Source organism: Stenella coeruleoalba, assembly GCF_951394435.1.
Source record: "Stenella coeruleoalba genome assembly, chromosome: 17".
Lineage (NCBI taxonomy): Eukaryota > Metazoa > Chordata > Mammalia > Artiodactyla > Delphinidae > Stenella > Stenella coeruleoalba.
This window is the reverse complement of record NC_137163.1, coordinates 8,942,918-8,963,847: the sequence shown is the minus strand read 5'-3', so window position 1 is coordinate 8,963,847 and position 20,930 is coordinate 8,942,918. Positions and strand designations below refer to the sequence as shown.

Sequence of the window (20,930 nt, the reverse complement as noted above, 5' to 3'; positions counted from 1 at the left end):
TTCTCCATAGTGGCTGTACCAATTTATATTCCCACCAACAGTGCAAGAGGGTTCCCTTTTCTCCACACCCTCTCCAGCATTTATTGTTTCTAGACTTTTTGAAGATGGCCATTCTAACTGGTGTGAGGTGATACCTCATTGTAGTTTTGATTTGCATTTCTCTAATAATTAGTGATGCTCAGCACCCTTTCATGTCTTTGTTGGAAATCTGTATATGTTCTTTGGAGAAGTGGGTATTTAGGTCTTCTGCCCATTTTGGGATTGGGTGGTTTGTTTTTTTGATATTGAGCTGCATGAGCTGATTGTAGATTTTGGAGATTAATCCTTTGTCAGTTGCTTCGTTTGCAAATATTTTCTCCCATTCTGAGGGTTGTCTTTTGGTCTTGTTTATGGTTTCCTTTGCTGTGCAAAAACTTTTAAGTTTCATTACGCCCCATTTGTTTATTTTTATTTCCATTTCTGTAGGAGGTGGGCCAAAAAGGATCTTGCTGTGATTTATGTCATAGAGTGTTCTGCCTATGTTTTCCTCTAAGAGTTTTATAGTGTCTGGCCTTCCACTTAGGATTTTAATCCATTTTGAGTTTATTTTTGTGTATGGTGTTAAGGAGTGTTCTAATTTCATTCTTTTACATGTAGCTGTCCAGTTTTCCCAGCACCACTTATTGAAGAGGCTGTCTTTTCTCCATTGTATGTTCTTGTCTCCTTTATCAAAGATAAGGTGACCATGTGTGCATGGGTTTATCTCTGGGCTTTCTATCCTGTTCCATTGATCTATATTTCTGTTTTTGTGCCAGTACCATACTGTCCTGATTACTGTAGCTTTGTAGTAGAGTGTGAAGTCAGGGAGCCTGATTCCTCCAGCTCCGTTTTTCTTTCTCAAGATTGCTTTGGCTATTCAGAGTCTTTTGTGTTTCCATGCAAATTGTGAAACTTTTTGTTCTAGTTCTGTGAAAAATGCCATTAGTAGTTTGATAGGGATTGCATTGAATCTGTAGATTGCTTTGGGTAGTATAGTCATTTTCACAATGTTGATTCTTCCAATCTAAAAACATGGTATATCTCTCCATCTGTTTGTATCATCTTTAATTTCTTTCATCAGTGTCTCATAGTTTTCTGCATACAGGTCTTTTGTCTCCTTAGGTAGGTTTATTCCTAGGTATTTTATTCTTTTTGTTGCAATGGTAAATGGGAGTGTTTCATTCACTTCTCTTTCAGATTTTTCATCACTAGTGTATAGGAATGCAAGAGATTTCTGTGCATTAATTTTGTATCCTGCTACTTTACCACATTCACTGATTAGCTCTAGTAGTTTTCTGGTAGCACCTTTAGGATTCTCTATGTATAGTATCATGTCATCTGCAAACAGTGACAGTTTTACTTCTTCTTTTCTGATCTGGATTCCTTTTATTTCTTTTTCTTCTCTGATTGCTGTGGCTAAAACTTCCAAAACTATGTTGAACAATAGTGGTGAGAGTGGGCAACCTTGTCATGTTCATGATCTTAATGGAAATGGTTTCAGCTTTTCACCATTGAGAATGATGTTGCCTGTGGATTTGTCATATATGACCTTCAGTATGCTGAGGTAAGTTCCCTCTATGTCTACTTTCTGGAAAGTTTTTATCATAAATGGGTGTTGAATTTTGTCGAAAGCTTTTTCTGAATCTATTGAGATTATATTATGGTTTTTCTCCTTCATTTTGTTAATATCGTGTATCCCATTGATTGATTTGCGTATATTGAATAATCCTTCCATTGCTGGGATAAACCCCACTTGATCATGATGTATGATCCATTTAATGTGCTGCTGGATTCTGTTTGCTAGTATTTTGTTGAGGATTTTTGCATCTATGTTCATCAGTGATACTGGCCTGTAGTTTTCTTATTTTGTGAAATCTTTGTCTGATTTTGGTATCAGGGTGATGGTGGCCTCATAGAATGAGTTTGGGAGTGTTCCTCCCTCTGCTATATTTGGAAGAGTTTGAAAAAGATAGGTGTTAGCTCTTCTCTAAATGTTTGATAGAATTCGCCTGTGAAGGCATCTGGTCCTGGGCTTTAGTTTGTTGGAAGATTTTTAATCACAGTTTCAATTTCAGGGCTTGTGATTGGTCTGTTTATATTTTCTATTTCTTCCTGGTTCAGTCTCGTAATGTTGTGCTTTTCTAAGAATTCGTCCATTTCTTCCAGGTTGTCCATTTTATTGGCATATATTTGCTTGCAGTAATCTCTCATGCTCCTTCGTACTTCTGCAGTGTCAGTTGTTACTTCTTTTTCATTTCTAATTCTATTGATTTGAGTCTTCTCCCTTTTATTCTTGATGAGTCTGGCTAATGGTTTATCAATTTTCTTTATCTTCTCTAAGAACCAGGTTCTAGTTTTATTGATCTTTGCCATTGCTTCCTTAATTTTTTTTTTCATTTATTTCTGATCTGATCTTTATGATTGCTTTCCTCCTGCTAACTTTAGGGGTTTTTTGTTCTTCTTTCTCTAATTGCTTTAGGTGTAAAGTTAGGTTTTTTATTTGAGATTTTTCTTGTTTCTTGAGATAGGATGGTATTGCTATAAACTTCTCTCTTAGAACTGCTTTTGCTGCATCCCATAGGTTTTGGGCCGTAGTGTTTTCATTCTCATTTGTTTCTAGGTATTTTCTGATTTCCTGTTTGATTTCTTTAGCGATCTCTTTGTCATTTAGTAGCACACTGTTTATCCTCCATGTGTTTGTATTTTTTACAGTTTTTTTCCTGTAATTGATATCTAGTCTCATAGCATTGTGGTCAGGAAAGATACTTGATATGATTTCAATTTTCTTAAATTTACCAAGGCTTGATTTGTGACCCAAGATATGATCTATCCTGGAGAATGTTCTGTGAGCACTTGAGAAGTAAGTGTATTCTGTCGTGTTTGGATGGCATGTCCTATAAATATCAGTTAAGTCCATCTTGTTTAATGTGTCATTTAAAGCTTGTGTTTCCTTATTTATTTTCATTTTGGTTGATCTGTCCATTGGTGAAAGTGGGGTGTTAAAGTCCCCTACTCTTATGTGTTACTGTTGATTTCCCCTTTTATGGCTGTTAGCATTTGCCTTATGTGTTGAGGTGCTCCTTTGTTGGGTGCATAAATATTTACAATTGTTATATCTTCTTGGATTGATCCCTTGATCATTATGCAGTGTCCTTCTTTGTCTCTTGTAATAGTCTTTATTTTAAAGTCGATTTTTTCTGATATGAGAATTGCTCTTACAGCTTCCTTTTTTTTTTTTTTTTTGCGGTATGTGGGCCTCTCACCGCTGTGGCCTCTCCTGCTGCGGAGCACAGGCTTCGGACGTGCAGGTCCAGCGGCCATGGCCCACGGGCCCAGCCACTCCACGGCATGCAGGATTCTCCCGGACGAGGGCACGAACCCGTGTCCCCTGCATTGGCAGGCGGACTCCCAACCTCTGCGCCACCAGGGAAGACCCCAGCTTTCTTTTGATTTCCATTTGCATGGAATATCTTTTTCCATCCGCTCACTTTCAGTCTGTATGTGTCTCTAGGTCTGAAGTGGGTCTCTTGTAGACAGCATATGTACAGGTCTTGTTTTTGTATCCATTCAGTCAGTCTATGTCTTTCGGTTGGAGCATTTAATCCATTTACATTTAAGGTAATTATTGATATGTATGTTCCTATTACCATTTTCTTAACTGTTTGGGGTTTCTTATTGTAGGTCTTATCCTTCTCTTGTGTTTTCTGCCTAGAGAAGTTCCTTTAGCATTTGTTGTAAAGCTGGTTTGGTGGTGCTGAATTCTCTTAGCTTTTGCTTGTCTGAAAAGGTTTTAATTTCTCTATCGAATCTGAATGAGATCCTTGCTGGGTAGAGTAACCTTCATTGTAGGTTTTTCCCTTTCATCACTTTAAATATGTCCTGCCACTCCCTTCTGGCTTGCAGAGTTTCTGCTGAAAGATCAGCTGTTAACCTTATGGGGGTTCCCTTGTATGTTATTTGTTGCTTTTCCCTTGCTGCTTTTAGTATTTTTTCTTTGCATATAATTGTCAACAGTTTGATTAATATGTGTCTTGGCTTCCTAGTTGTGGAAACTTTTCCTCCTTTACAGCTCCCTCCCCGAGGTGCAGGTCTCATCCCTATTCTTTTGCCTCTGTTTTTTCTTTTTTCTTTTGCCCTACCCAGGTATGTGGGGAGTTTCTTGCCTTTTGCGAAGTCTGAGGTCTTCTGCTAGATTCAGTAGGTGTTCTGTAGGAGTTGTTCCACATGTAGATCTGTTTTTTATGTATATGTGGGGTGGAAGGTGATCTCCATGTGTTATTCCTCCGTCATGTTGAAGGTCCTCCAATTTCCTCATTTTTTAAATTACGGAGCATCACCAAAATACATGGACTACACTTGAAGATTCATTTGGGCAATATTACTAGAGCTAAAATAAACCAAAAACAATCACTATACCATAGAAGCAGCATGATGTGTGAGAGGTAGAATTTGAACTCAGGAGAATAAATGCTTAGCTGGGAATCTCTAATAACACACTTGTTGTGGGACCCTGGGCTGGTCACTCAGCCTCCTCTAAACCAAACCTTGATTTCATCATTTGCAAACATGACTATAATAATCATTGTCTTAGGTGGTCAGTTGCAAACATGACTGCAGTTTTCCACCTCTCTCTGTATGCATACTTTTTTTTTGCAGTGTGACTTTTCTAGCACTTCTAATTAAGAAGTGGAATCTATCTCTTTGGCTTTGGATTCAGAGTAGCCTTATGACTGGCTTTGGCCAACAGAACACAGGGAGATACACTTTGTGCCATTTCTAAGCCCAAACCTCAAGAGACCCTGCATATTTCTACTTACCCTCCTAGAACTCTGATGCCACTATGGGAACAAAGCTGGGCTACCCTGCTGGATGTTGAGAAGCAAGTGTCCCTGTCACCCTAGCAGTTGATGGCCACCCCCGTCATTCCACCAGCTGACAGCGAGATACCTCGCGGATTTATGGGTGAGTCCATATGTTTTCATTGTCTGTCGCTGCAAACAAACAACCCTAAAACTTAGTGACATTAAAAAAAATTAATGATCTCTTACATGTCTGTGGGTTGATTGGGCTCAGCCGGGCTCTGCTTCTGTTCCCCATGATATTGAGTGGAGCTTCAGTCATTTGGGAGCTCTGCTGGATTGGAACACCCTAGATGGCCCTCTCACATGTCTGGATGTTAGCTGTCTCAATAAGGAAGACCAAAATGCTAGGAGAGATAAGTCCCCCTTCCGTCCCTTATCCTCCTCTCCCTTCCTCTCTTCTTCCTTCTCCTCTGTCCCCTTTCCTCTTCTTGCTGCTTTTCTTCTTCCCCCTCTCCTTCTCCTTCTCTCTCTCCCTCCATCCCTCCTTCCCTCTCTCTCTGTTTCTTATCTCAAGGTCTCGCCAGATTACCTTTCTGTTGTACTCCATGTAATCTTTACTGCATGATAGCTGGATTTCTTACATAGCAGCTCAGGGCACTCAAAAGGGCAAAAGTATAAGCTTTCAGGCTTTCTTAAGGCTTAGATCTCAGATTAGCACTGTTTCACTTTCTCTGCATTCTGTTAGTAAAGTGAGTCACAAGATTAGCCCAGATTCAGTGTGAGAAGAGACTGTAGGAAGGCATGGATACCAGGAGACATAGTTCATCAGGCATCATCTTCACGACTAGCTGCCACATCGTTTCAGACTAACCAGTTCTACCCTACTCACCAGCTAACCTGAGACACGTGAGTCAATCCAACCAAGATCAGCCAAGACTGGCCCAGATTAGAAGAATTGTCCAGTTGAGCCCAGCCAAATATGCTGACCCCCAAAATTGTGGACTTCAAATTCTATTGAAGACCTACTCTGTACCTGACACTGTATCGCTGGCTGTGAATATGGAGAGGAACAAAGAAATCATGGTCCTTTCCCCTTAAGAAGTTTTTAATTTAGCAGAGAAAGCAAATATAACAAAATGCAAAGCATCAAGAGTAATAATTAAGTTTATGACTATCACACAAAGTAAAAAATAGAGCTCTATGAGCTTATAATAGAGAAAATTGATCTGGGCTTTGAGGGTCAGAAACGCCTTTAAGCTGAGGTTAGTTGTTAACCAGGTAATGGTGGTGGGTAGAAATATTCCAACAAGAAAAAAAAGAATATGTGAAGGCCCAGAAATAAGAAAGAGTTGATAAGTTTGGGGAACTATTAGACCTTGGAGTTTCAATTTCTTTTTCTATGAAATGAGTTATCTAAGTTTCAGTTTCCTCATCTATAAACTGATTACACTGGCATCACCTTTCATTGTTTTGGAGAGAATTGAGTGGAATAATGCATCATGTGAAAGGATCTAGCAGAGGGATTGTGTAGAATAGTTGCTGAGTAAACAACACTTTCCCCTAAAAGAAAGAGAATGTGCATATTACATCTTTCCAATCACACTGTGACTCCTCTAAGGATATGACTATGTCTTTTACTTAGGAAATCCAAACGCCCCAGGTTCCAGGAAACTTGGAAATTCAATACCATCACTTTATCATCTCTGATCAGAATACAATGGTTTTCAGTGCCACCAGCCTGACCATCTCTTCTCAAGATGGTCTTCACTTACTTCTGAAATTCCTTCAGGAAACTGCTTCAGGAGCTGTCAGCCCTTCAGTTCTCTGCCTCAGTCCCTGCTGAGGGTCCCACCAATGACACAGTGGTTAGTCACCAGAGCTGTTTAGAGATCCTACTTCTCTGAGCTCATGAGTCTTCTTGGTGACCATCGTGAGCCTTCATGGTGGTCAAGCTGAGCAGTGCTCTGGAGCAGGGAGTGTAACTCTCTCTCCCTGCTCAGGGCTACACTTAAACTCTCTGCTGCGAAGTACAACTGCTTGTGCCCTGAGTTTCACCAGACTTTGTAGATGCTCAGTTCTACCTGCTGCACAGGAGGAAGTTACCATGTCATTACATCCTATCTTTCTCTTTCCTGCCTTTCCCTGAAGCTCCTGGAATAAATATTCAAACAGTATTTTCAGACAATATTCTTTTACTACAACAACAACAAGAGTATCCTATTGAATTTATGCTAAAAGAACCACACGGCTTCACCTCTACATTATCTCTGCAAACAGCCAAATTCAGAGACTCCTTTTGGACTTATTAGAACACCGCGTATACATGTGTAATTCCCAGTGATTAGAAGCTGTGTTTCCAATAATTACTGGATAATTGAATGAATGAGTAAGTAAAGCAAAACCTTGCACACACATAACAGAAGCTCAATAAATATTCATTAAAATACTAGCAGTAAGACTCAACAATCTTTAAGGTCATTTCTGGCAACAGACCTTAGTAAACTATGAGCTTTGTTCTCAGGAACACTTACAGTATAGTGCAGGGTTTCTCAAATTCTACTCTCCACATTTTTGGCTGTGGGTGGCTGCCTTGTGCTCTGTAGAATTTCAGCAGCATACCTGGCCTCTACTCACTAGATGCCAATAGCACCTCCCATCCAAGCTGTGACAACCAAAAATCCCTCCAGATAGTGACATATGTTTATGTTCTCTGAAATGAGGAGCTGGAAATCTAGATTAAAACTGTGCCTGAGGCACCAACCTTGGCGATCTGGGGGGAAGTCATTTTCCTTTTATGAAACGGGTGTTACAGAGTTGCTGCAAAGATTAAATAAAACACGATATGAAATTTTCTAGAACATAGTAAGTGGTAAATACATGTTAGTGTCCTTAACTTATAAGTAGTACAGACGGAATATTTAGAAAATAAGACAACATGATATAAATTTAAACTACCTAAGATGCAAGATGCTGTCCACCATCCTTTTTTATGCTCAGAAGACCCCATATTGTATTTTCCACATAGCAGATACTCGATAAATACTGTTGAACTGAATAGAAAAGTTAGGCTTCATAACACAGTAGGATTTTGAAGGTACAGGAATGAATTAGTGAGTTATAAGAGATAACAAAAATGCTGAAACAAACTGTGTGTGAATAAAGAAAAGGTATGTTTATGAAAAGACCACAGGATTCACTTATTCAAACTGGTCTGAACCTTAGCTATGCCTCTCTGTAACAACTTCTGTTGAGTCTCAGTTTTGTAATCTGTAAGTGGGAATGATAGCTAGTATCTATTACGAAGTGTTATTGAGATGACTATAGATACAGTGGTTTAAAAAAATTATAGTATAGGGCAGACATGCTATAAATAATAATGGCCACTACTATTAGTGTGTATTCCTGTTTAAAGATACTGTTGAATATTCATTATCCCCTGAATTCTGTTTTTAAGGGCACTTGAAAATTAGAACTCACTCAGGAAATCCACCCCATGATTCTCATTTATGAAAGTTGCTGGCCACAGCTCATCAATTAGAACCTACCAAAACATGTGTAGCACTGGGATCCAGGCACAACCATCAAGGGAAAGGGCAGGGGAGTGACAAACTTTCAAGGAAGGCTGGTGAAAGATTTATGATTCATGGCAGCAACTTGCACAGCAGTCTCAGCAACAGGTACCCTGTACTAGGACATGGCCCTGCCTTCCAATAGGAGGTGGGATTTGCTTTCAGAGGTCAATACAATTACCTTTTTAACATCCCATGAAAAGAATGGAGGAGTTATTCCTATGGTTTCATCAGGACCAGCTTTCATCCATCAGATTATTTTAGTGGACCTGTGGGTGGACAGTCATGGCTAGAAATCTGAAGCCTTTTGGAAAATTAATAGCAAAAGGCCCCTTGAGGATGGATGAAGCTGGAATCTGAAGCTTTCCCTATTAACTTTCGGCTCTACCAAAGCTATGGACTACTGGGATTGTGGGGGAGGAGGTGTGAGCCCTGGATGGATTTCTCCCAGGTCTCAGAAGAGGGTAGATTTGTTATCTATGAGGAGCATAAAGAAATATCAGTCTTAGACTGGGACCCAATTCTCAAAGTTGTTACTTGGAGTGTGTGTGTGTGTGTGTGTGTGTGTGTGTGTGTGTGTGTGTGTATGAGAGAGAGAAAGAGAGAGAGAGATTGAGAGGGAAAAAGGAATGTCCTCCAAGCTCTAGCATTCCACATATAAAGGAGTACAGATGTGGCTGCCCGTAGGCTCCAAGACAGGTATGAGCACTGCAGAGAAGCCAGAGGCTTAGAGTCAAGTCAATCTGAATTAGAATCCCATTTCTATTGCTTACTAGCAGTGTGGCCTGAGGATGGGTAAGCTCTCTGAACTTACTTCATCAGGTATAAAATGAAGATAATAGAAACCGTCAAGAAGGGTTGCCTAGACTTGACCCTTGTACTGGTGAGGATGCTGATGAGACAGTACTCAAAAGGCAATAGTGGAAGAAGCTTCGAGCTGCTTCCTGGCCTAGAAGGGAAAACGAGCCTGACGCTTTAGCTATTACACCTCTTGTTTTAAACAAACGTAAGGTGAAATATCCCCATGGCCCTGGGGAAAGTATATAAGTGAATTATTTGTGCTTGACAAAATCTGTGCCTTCCCAATGGCATTTTCACATTCTCAGCCATTCCCTGGAGTAAATGGGGGGGCCTAGGGATTAAAAAATATATCCTGGGAGAAAGGAAATCGAGCATCTACCTCCATCCCCTTTTAAGAATCAACATGATAAGCATTTCTCTCTTGAATTGTAATGGTCCAAATGTGGTCTACCAGCGAGAAAGAACTCTACGGTCCCCACTGAGGCAGCATATCAACCGACCACACACACTCAACCCCAATGCAAGGAGCTTCACATCATGCAGGATGGGCTAGAAGCTTTTCCGGACCCTGTCTTGATGTAGTGCTTTGGGAGTACTCACTAAACAAGCAAGTGAGGATGCAAAGGGCTACAATCTGGCTCAACTGTGACACTCTATTGTGAGGATTAGAAGGAATGAAGTGAGCTCAGGTATCAATAGAGCCGCAGCCCAGACGAAGCAGGACCCATGTGGCCACAACCAAAGACAATGAGTGAGTTATTCCATGATGACACTTTCTGGTTTTCTCCCTGCTTTGTGTTTGGAACAAATCTGGCATTTGGGGACTGAACAGGGTTCCAGGATAATTGGAAAATTCAGGGTGTGGAGGACAGTCAAGTAGTAGAGACTAGATTTTCTGCTAATAAAAGCAAGTGGAGTTTCAAGTGCCTGACTGGAAAACCGAAGTAGGTGACATTAATATTTATACTCCTAGTCATAAAATGTATCAACTAATTGCATGGGTATTGGGTATAAAGCATCTGGCACTTACATGTGTGAGATTAATCGTACACATCATGATCACTACTCCTACTCTTGTAATTACGGATACCCTTGAACATAATTTGATTCTCTATCTCAGTCGTAGAACAAGGCAAGAATAAAAGTGAGAGATTAAACAAGCAGAGATGCCAATATTTACTACAGTTAATTGTTGAAGGTCAAGGACTCCAAGGATATTGAAATATCTTCTCTTTACTGTTGGACAGTGGCAAACATTAGAAGAAGCAATGAATGAGGGTGGATTTGTAGAGAGCAGAAAATGTTGACTTTGGACTAAAGTCAAAGCCACTAAGTCCCGATCTCCATCACAGTGTTGTGAGAGTGGTGGATAGGACCAGTACTTGCTTCATGTGGGATCATTCACAACAGCACTATTCAGCTGTGGTGTAAAAGGAAATAATCATAATAAAAGCAGTTAATATTTAACTGCCATCCATGTGCTAGCTAATGTACTAAACATTTAAAATAGATTACTTTATTTAAATCATCACAAAATCTCATGAGACAGTCACCATTATTTTCTCCAGTTTCACGTAAGGAAAATACAGACTAAAGAGATTTACAGATACCCCAGTTTACACAGATAGTGAGTGGTCAAGCCGAGATTTGGACCCACGGTATCTGACTGCATTGCCAAAGCTCTTAACCTATGTGATGCTGAAAGTACACTGGACTTGCTGTGAAAGTTCTAGGCTTGTATTTTAACCCAGAGCTCTTGGAACAAGTGAGTTAAAACTCCCTGAGCCTCAGTCTCATGTTTTACGGCTAGGGGATGAGAGATAGCATAAAATATGGCCTTAACCTCTCTGAGTCTCAAATTCTTTTTTAAAATATTTGTTATTGCCAAACTTGGATCCCTGACCTTGAGGAGCTTACAGTTAAATACAGAAATAGGCTTGTATACGGATGGGACGATATACAGGTTACAAAGAAGCAATGGCCAATCGTCCCTTGTTTGGGAAGGAAGTCATGGCTTTGAAGAAGAAAGGGTCATTCACACCCATTGACTTTTGACCCCAGATTGACCGGCTTTGAATTCCATACTCAACATTCTGATTTTAATCAATTTTCTATTTCTGTTGTAACATGTGACCATAGGTACTCACCCCAATTTATCTAATGACTTGGTTGATAATAAAAAATATATCAACAACGTTTATGTTATTTAGTAAAAAGTTAGGCTTGGTAGGACGTAAGCAGAAAGAAACTGCATGCTTTCTTACTTCAACCCTTTAAAACTGCTCTGTTGAATTGTTCATCCCTGCCCTTCAATAAAATCTGAGAGAATCAAATAACATAATTTCCAATTACATTAAGCACTATGCCTTAGTGCTCTCAGCTTCAAGATAAGATTAATTTCTCCTGGATAATTTCCAAGTAATTCTTGGAAAGATACATAGGGTGATATACAGCATGAGCTCTGTTCCTTCTGAAAGAATGAATAGCATTCCAATTTTGACTGGTCAGTACTTAGTTCCTGTATGTTATGGGTAGAGTGGGTACACTAGCAGAAACCACAGTCATTCTGTCTAACCAATGAAGTTTTCAACTCCCCATCAGTTCTTCTCCTCTAGTGAACCCAGCTGGAACATGTACTACTTTCCCCCGAGACTTCTTTTGCCTTTGTCCCTGAAGAGTCTCCCCTTCCATGTTTCCATTGCACTGGCTCTTCCCTAGCCCCACCTGTTCACCTAAGCATAGGGCACATTTGAGTCAGGAGGCACCCCCATGGGTTATGCTACCATAGCTGACACAGGGGCAAGAGAGAAAAGTAAGCATATTTCACAAGAAGGAAAGGGAACATTGGTCCCCTTACCCCTTTGCATGGAAACTTTCCCCTCCCCAAACTATGGGCTCCAATTATAATGGCGCCAAAATGATCTCAACACGGGCCCCATCTATGAGAGTCCCAGTGTCATCTTAAGGACTCTTTTTCTTGACCCACTCTTTTTTATGGTAGTGTGTGAAAGAAGAATTCTTGTGCTCCCATGGAAATTAAAACAAAATCACCAATATGTAGGAGCTCTTGAGTTGTTATATAGAGCTCAATCTATGGGCCAAATGATAGCATCAAGTCAATTCAAAACATATCAGAAACTTAGATTAGGTTAAAAAAAAATCCTCCATTTGTTTCAAGAAGTGTCATTGTGAGATGACAGTCCCTCTTGTTCTCACTTTGAAGCTTCTGTTTGTTTCTGTTAAGGAAGGTAATGTCACCTCTCGGAATTAAGTAAAACATCAAACCTATTCCTCACAACTTAATCCACTTAAGGTTTATTATCAGACATCTGGGGTCACAACTTTCTTCACAGTTCCCTGTGTCATGGCTTGTAAAACTGGGAAGGCACATTAAACAAAGTGAGTCTCAATTACTTATTTCATAGGTAAGGAAAAAAGGACTCAAAGAAGAATTTGTATTACCTCCTCAGCCTCATTTCTTACCAGTCCTGCCTATTACAAAACACATGTTCTATCCATGTGAAATAATTTGTAGGTCTTTATTTTGGTATACTCTATCGTACTCTGTGCCTTTGCATATGCTATTCCCTCTGCCAGGAATGCTTGTCCCTACTCATACCTTCGCCTATCAACTCTGTAACTTAGATTCCTCTTTCAGGTCTCAGCTTAGATTTCACTTCTACGATAATCCTTGCATGACACCCTTCTCCACTTGCCTCACTTAGGTGCCCTCTTTTTTTGTTAGTTTTGTTTTGGCTACAATGAAGTGCTACTGCTTTATTGGAAAGTACAATCCCATAGCAAAAAGAGTGAGGCAAATAGGAAATGAGACAAGCAAGAATGAGAAGCAAATGCAAAATGATACATTGCCATGCCTGCCACTTTCCCCCAACCCTCAGTGGAGACCTAGCCCATCATTCTGCCGGTGTCCCTCCTTAGCCACATAGTCTGCCTTTTGTATGACAGAAAATCATGTTTGACACAGCCCAATGGAGAGAGGAAGAGAGAAGAATTTATCTGTTAGGTTCTTCTCATATTCTTTCTTCAATTCTTCAATCAAAATATGCCTCACAGGTAATTAACTTTCCTGCACCTCCTGGACTCTCTGAACGCCACTATGAAGCTAGAAAGAATGAATGGAGTGTTTCAAGCAATAAGAAAAGTGTAGTTAGGATAATAATAATTTTTTTTAAGATTTTTTTAATTTGATGTGGACCATTTTTTAAAGTCTTTTTTGAATTTGTTACAACATTGCTTCTGTTTTATGTTTTGGTTTTTTGGCCACAGGGCATGTGGGATCTTAGCTCCCCGACCAGGGATCAAACCCGCACTCCCTGAATTGGAAGGCAAAATCTTAACCACTGGACCACCAGGGAAGTTTCAGGATAATAATAATTGAGTTATTTGTAGTGAGGTGGATGCACCTAGAGACTGTCATACAGAGTGAAGTCAGAAAGACAAAAACAAATACCGTGTGCTAACACATATATATGGAATCTAAAAAAAAAAAAGGTTCTGAAGAACCTAGGGGCAGGACAGGAATAAAGATGCAGATGTATAGAATGGACTTGAGGACATGGGGAGGGGGAAGGTGAAGCTGGGACGAAGTGAAAGAGTGGCATGGACACATATACACTACCAAATGTAAAATAGATAGCTAGTGGGAAGCAGCTGCATAGCACAGGGAGATCAGCTCGGTGCTTTGTGTCCACCTAGAGGGGTGGGATAGGGAGGGTGGGAGGGAGCCGCAAGAGGGAGGAGATACGGAGATATATGTATATGTATAGCTGATTCACTTTGTTATAAAGCAGCAACTAACACACCATTGTAAAGCAATTATACTCCAATAACAACGTTTTAAAAAAAATGTATTGGTTTGCAGGGCATAGTTGGAGAGTGGTGAATAGTACAGAATGTCTAGAGATAAAGCCATATCGCTAGTGTAAGACCATAAAGGGATCTGATCAGCATAGAAACAAAGACACTGTCACATTGCCTCCAGCAATACCATAATAATGGGACTAACCCTCTTATAGGTCTCATCATGTATCAGAAAGGGGGAGATTCCAGGTGTGACTGCAAGTAGATTGGTCCCAAAGGCATACGCTCAGTCCCTGTACCGAACTATATCATCCACACCATCTACTATATTATGCCAGTGTTGAAACCTGGCAAACCCAAGCTAATGGAAGGGTCAGATGAGGGGCCTCTCAGAGCCGTTGTTTCAATATTTAATCTACTTGCCCAGAAGCCAGTGTTTTCTCCAATAACTGCTGGGGAAAATGTTGCAGTCAAAGCTCGCCACCTGTTAATTACTGCACAAAAACAGCAGGGTCCAAAGACATTATTGTGTACCACGGATAATTACTGCCACACAGTTGTGAGGCGTCCTCTTGGCTCCCTTTCTACACGAATGTGAGGGCCTAGATCCTGAGCAGGTGATAACGATTTACAAGAATCATAGTAAATGCCAGTGGGAGCACAGGTAATTAAGAGATGTCAGCTGCAGACAATGTACTCTGTACAAGTCTGGAAACAGACCAGGAGGAATTACGGCAGCTTCCATCCAGTTTAGATTGCATCTGAAAAGACTGACCAGCACATCCAGTTAAGTTCAATTTCCTTAATACATAAAGAAGGAGGCAGATGTTCAGATCAGGATGGGTAAATTAATAAATGCCATTCCCGACATGGGAAGCAGGCTTCCTGTCCATCTCTGGCTGGGCATACAGACATGAAGTGAGCATGACTTGGAACAGGGGATTGAGGTGAATGTAACACCATAAACTGACAGCTGATAGGCATCATAAGGATGGCTAGAGACATCTGCCTTGCTGGAATGAAAAGGAAAAACCAAAATTAAAAAAGATTTCCAAATTTCATTAAGGAATTTGGCATGTTGGTGATCTAGGAGGAATTTCGGGTCCAAATTCAGACCTGATTGCTGCCAATATTTTGGACTTAGGCATTTTTTTTCTTTTTTTATTGAAGTATATTTGACTTATATTAACTTCAGGTGTATAACATAGTGATCTGATATTTTTATAGATTATACTCATATAAACTTATCACAAAGTATTGGCTGTATTCCCTGGGCTGTACATTACTTCCTTGCATCTTACTCATTTTATACCTAGTAGTTTGTACCTCTTAATCCTCCACTCCTCTCCCCACTGGTAACCACTAGTTTGCTCGCTGTATGTGTGAGTCTGTTTCTCTTTTGTTATATTCATTCATCTGTGTTTTTTTCAGATTCCACATATAAGTGAAACCATACGGTATTTGTCTTTCTCTGTCTGATTTATTTCACTAAGCATAATACCTTCCAAGTCCATCCACGTTGTTGCAAATGGCAAAAATTCATTGTTTTTATGGCTGATATTCCGTTGTATATACATACCACTTTGCTTTATCCATTCATCTGTCTATGGACACGGGTTTCTTTCACGTTTTGGCAATTGTGAATAATGTCACTATGACACTGGGGTGCATAGGTCCATTTCTTCTAGGTCGTCCTATTTGTTTGCATATACCTGTCCATAGCATTCGCTTATGATTGTATGTCTTTTGGGTTTATAGTGTAATTTGTCTTCTATTTTGTTGATCCTCTATTTAACGGTTATGGCCACTATTAAAAGTGGAATATTGATGACTCCAACTATTAATGAATTATCTATTTCTCTATTTCTGTCAGTTTTTACTTCATGTACATGGGCAAAAATAACTAAGTATATTTTAAAAAAATATTTTTAAATTTATAAAATATATATTTTATAAAGCTATTTCACCTGCATCTCCCATTTTAATCTTAGCAACAAAGTTGTGCAGATATTTTCATCTCCATTTTATGGGTAAGAAAACGAGTGTGTCTGCAGTTCACACAAGTAATAAACAGCAGCAACGAGACTCAAACTCAGCCTTGGCCATTTTCCACTCATGTATCATCCTCTCAACATCATCCCAGCCAACACATTAACTGGCTGAAAATCTAAGAGTAAACTCAGCCAAATGTAGAACTGTCCAGCTGACACCAGCCCAGATTACTGACCCACAAAATTATAAACTAAATTAATGGTTGTTTAGTCACTGAGTCACTAATTTTGGGAATGGATTGGGACATAGCAACAGCTGATACAGTGCTCCAATTTATTGCCTATGCTCCCTGCACTCAAGTGTCAAATGCTGTTAATTTCTATACTTACATTATTTTTTTAGAGTACAGAACTATCTGTTAGTACTATAAGTCTACCAGAAGTCAACAGAGATGTGTTCCAGCTTTACTGAGATATCATTGACCTTACAATATCGTGTAAATTTAAGGAGTACAACGTGACGGTTTGATACATGTATATATTGTGAAATAATTACCACAGTAAGGTTAATTAACACATCCATCAATCTCACATAATTACCATTTGTGTGTGTGTGGTGAGAACATTTAAGATCTAGTCTCTTAAGAACTTTTAAGTATTTAATACAGTATTGTCAGCTATAGTCATCATGCTGTACGTTAGTTCGCAGGACTTATTCATCTTTGTACCCTTTGACCAATATTGGTCCACTTCCCCTACCTTCCAGCCTTTGGGAAGTCACCAACATTCTACTCTCCTTTTCTATGAGTTTGGCTTTTTTAGATTTTACATTTTAGTGAGATCAGGCAGTGTTTGTCTTTCTCTGTCTGATGTATTTCACTTACCCTAACACCCTCAAAGTCCATTCCTGCTGTTGCAACTAGCAGAATTTCTTTCTTTTCATGGCTGAATAGTATTCCTTTGAATGGACATATACTACACCTTCTTTAACCATTAATCTGTTGACAGATACTTGGTTGCATGCATGTCTTGGTTATTGCGAATAATGCTGCAATGTACATGGCAGTACAGATATCTCTTCAAGGTAGCAGTTTCATTTCCTTTGAATATGTAGCCAGGAGTGGGATTGCTGGATCATAAGGTAGTAAAAGTCAGGGATAATGTGATTAAAAAGAATGCAAGGATTTTCTTAATCCAGGGTCTCTTCACTCAATTACTTACTTTACTGCTTTGTCCTTCTTAGCCGGTCAGTTTGCAGCTCTGCTACTCACACAATTAACATACAGATGATTCATTTTGTTGCAGGTTTTAGAAACATTTATTTCTGACCAAGAGTGGCCATATGGTTTGAGTGTTTTCTCCTACCTTGCAGACATTCAAGGAACTATTGCTGCCTAGTAAGAAAAAGGAATTCAGGGATTATGTTGTTTCCATTTCTCTCCACAATTATTTTCTTCTTTGTTTCTTTTCTTTTTTTTTTTTTTTTTGAGGAGTGGGGATAGAAACCAAACCTGAAGCAGCTAAGAATAGTTCGATTCAATATATTCCTGCAAAAAGCCTGTTGTTTATCTCTACACTGCAGGTGCTGAGCACAATTTTGTTTTTCCAAGAACTTCACAGAAGTAGCTTTCCCTGGCTAGCCAAGAAATTTTTAAAATAATAATTTAAAACAGGTTCAAATTTAATTTCATCCTTTGTAATGTAGATGACTAGGGGAAAGCAGAAAGTGGTCTCTAACAACTGGATTCATTGATTATATTTTTTTCTGTGTTTGGACTTCTGATTTCTAGCCAGGTCAGAGAGATTTCTGGGGAGCCTGATCTCAAACTCTTTCTCCCAAAATTTCCATCACACCAGTGAATGAACTAGCCTGTGATAAAAACAACAAAAGATAGAGAAGGAAAAGAAACTGACAAGATCATTTGGGGGTAACCACTTATTGTTCCCAAATTAAAACACTCAAGAAGTACAGTTTAATCCAATTTTAAAACTGTTTTCTAAAAGAAAGGATTTTTCTTTTCATTGTTAAACATTACCATTCTCTACAACTGAAGAAATAAGTGCACTTTCGTTTGGCAAAGTCCACATACTAATTATTTTAAACTAGGATATATATAGTGTGTAATTTGTGCTGACATATATGTATGAATTATTAATTATACATACTCTACTATATATATTAATATATTATAAACTACACACACACACACACACACACACACACACACACACACACACACACACAGAGAAATTCATGCTGACTAGTAGTTGGCTATATTATCTTCCAAGGTAAGCTGAAACTTTTAGAAAGAGCAGAAGCATGAAAACGACTCTCAGATCATCATATAAAGAATGTAAAAGAAGAACTAGGCATTGGTGCCATTGTCAAGACCAGGATCCTTCTCAAACGGGCCAGAGTCCTTCCCAGGCTGGCCTCAGTAATGTGGACCCAGATACATTTGAAGGTGGATCCAATTACCATTCCTCCTTTGGCTAGGAAGGCCAGAAAGCATCACAGTGACGGGAAGGCCTATAAAATCTGTCTACTTTGGCTGGAATTGTGTTTCCCCTGTTACACTCTAAGTGATCTCTGTACTCTGAGCCTCAGTTTCTTTGTCTGTGAAAAGAGAATAATAATTCCGCAACTTGGGAAGCATCTATCCAGGACACATAGTGCCTGCATTCTCCTTGCTTGCAAGGTACCCTCAACCACACTGAAAACTTTGGCACTTTGGGAAAGGGGTAGATGCACCTAGGAGAGAAAAGGCCTCTGTCTAGGAAAGCTGTATTTCTGGAAGGACAAACATTCTTGGTCTGGCTCCACCTGCCCGCTCCCTACTATACTACATATGCCGGGAAGGGTGTGGTTTATAATGGTGACCGCTGGTAGCCAGATTTTCCCCCCACCTCATCAGCATGGATGTGGCGTGCTTAGCAGCATTTTTCCTTAACTGGTAACCCTAGTCCACAATTCCCAGGGTAACAGAAAAAGCCCCAATCCACATCTATTTATACATTTATTTACGTTATTAAATTCTTTCAACAACTATGAGATAGGAGCCATAAATGCAGGTGGATAAACGGAGGACCCTGAGGATTAAGTAAAGGAACCTAGGCTTTGAAGTTCAGCACAACACTAGCCTAGGTCTGCCTGTGCTTATTCCCTGCATCACACAATATAGGAATATTACCATCAGCTCAACCCTGGGAGGCCTCTATTCTTCATCCTCTTCTCTCCTGGTTTATATCTGTTCCACTTCAACTTTTATTTCATCTCCTGACTTTCATCTTTCTTCATCTACCTTCCTACCCCTCCCCAAGTATTTCTTTGATTTTCCTAAAACTTCTGTCATTCAACATGTTTTCCTCTTTCTACGTCTGTATAGATTATATTACTCTTCAAATTTTTCAGACCCCTGCTCCCTGGGGATCATTAGACCTTCCACAGTGTTGAAGCCAGGAGTGACAAAGACACACTTTGGTCAATGAATCTCAAGAAAACTAATGTATTTCCCAGTTGTCTGGGCCTTTAAAAGCCATTAATTATTTAAAACATTTCTCCCCCGCCCCCCATGAGACTGGCAATGTTCCAGAAGGTGATGCTCCATCAGCCTCAGTCTTGAAAGAAGGAACATGTAGAGCAGAGCTGTAGGTGACCCACACGGACATGCAGCGAGAGATAAACCTTAGTTGCTATAAGCCCCTGAGGCTCTGGAGTGGTTTATTACCACGGCATAACCTAGCTAATCCTAACCAACATTCTATCCCTCCGTTTTTCCTGCCACTTCTTATTTTCTTTGTCTCTTTTTCTTTTCATTCAACCTCTTCCAACTCATCGTTTCAGATCTTACTCAACTTTTTTCTTACCAAAGCCTATAAACTCTCTTATTTCTTCTTCTTTCTCTTGATTCTTCTTTTACTGATTTGGTCCTATCTTCCTCTCTCTATTCCCCAATTAGACCCAAAGGAAAAACAGAGAAAAAGAACTTTCAAAAATTAATGATGAACAGGTACCAAGAAAGGAGACCGGACGTTATCCTAGTGGCCCCCAGAGACTTGCATTCCAGGCAGGGTAGTAAACGTCTCATTTTTCACCGAATGCCTAGTTTGGGCCAGGTACTTTGTTGAGAACTGAGGTTACAGAATTGAATAAGACATACTCTCAGATACCCAAGAGGAGATACTGAGAGGGAAAAGAGGTATAATCGGTCTTTTGTGTAAGTACTAGAATATATTACACATTACATATATTATTGTACTTGTCACACTAAATTACATATATCATACATGTGCATAAGCACACAAAACAACAGTTTCTAAGCAATTTTGTGCTAGAAGCTCTGCATGGTACTGCACAGTCCTCTCCTTTAAAAGAGTAATCCCATGGTTTGGGCAGACTCAGCCCCACTTGACAGCCAATAACACCGAGACTTAGAGAGTTTATGACAATGAAGCCACCCTCATACCTATTAAGTGATTAATCTGTGAATCAAACCCAGGTCAGCCTAATCCAAAACCTGAGCTCTTCACCAACACCCTGCACTACCTCCCTGAGACAGCTGTAGGGGAAGAGAGGAAGGAAGGCTTGTGAAAATAACGACTGGCTGGTTCGAAAACAGAGGGGTGAATAGAAGAATGAGTGGAATGCTATTTCAGGCAGGGGTACTCTCCTAAGTAAGATGCCCAGAGGCGAGGAAAATAATGGGATAGTCTTGTACTTTTTTTGGTTTGGTTTTGTTTGTGTTTTTTGCAGTCTCCGAAAGAAGTGGAAAAGCAGAAACCCCTGCTCTTGGGTAGTTACTTGAACCATCAAGCACAAGCATGTAGAGAAGAATAAAATCATTGACCAAGAAGGAAAACAAAATGCTCTGTAATTTTTCTCTTCACAGTCTATGGAGAAACAATAACAGATACACCCATCTGATCTT

General features: G+C 39.7%; 1 protein-coding gene across 6 annotated transcripts in view; it reads right to left on the bottom strand.

The window, feature by feature from the left end:
* Positions 1–20,930, bottom strand: part of LOC307175961 (uncharacterized protein) — a 244,680-nt gene that overhangs the window by 81,427 nt on the left and 142,323 nt on the right. The gene's annotated exons all lie outside the window — the stretch shown is intronic.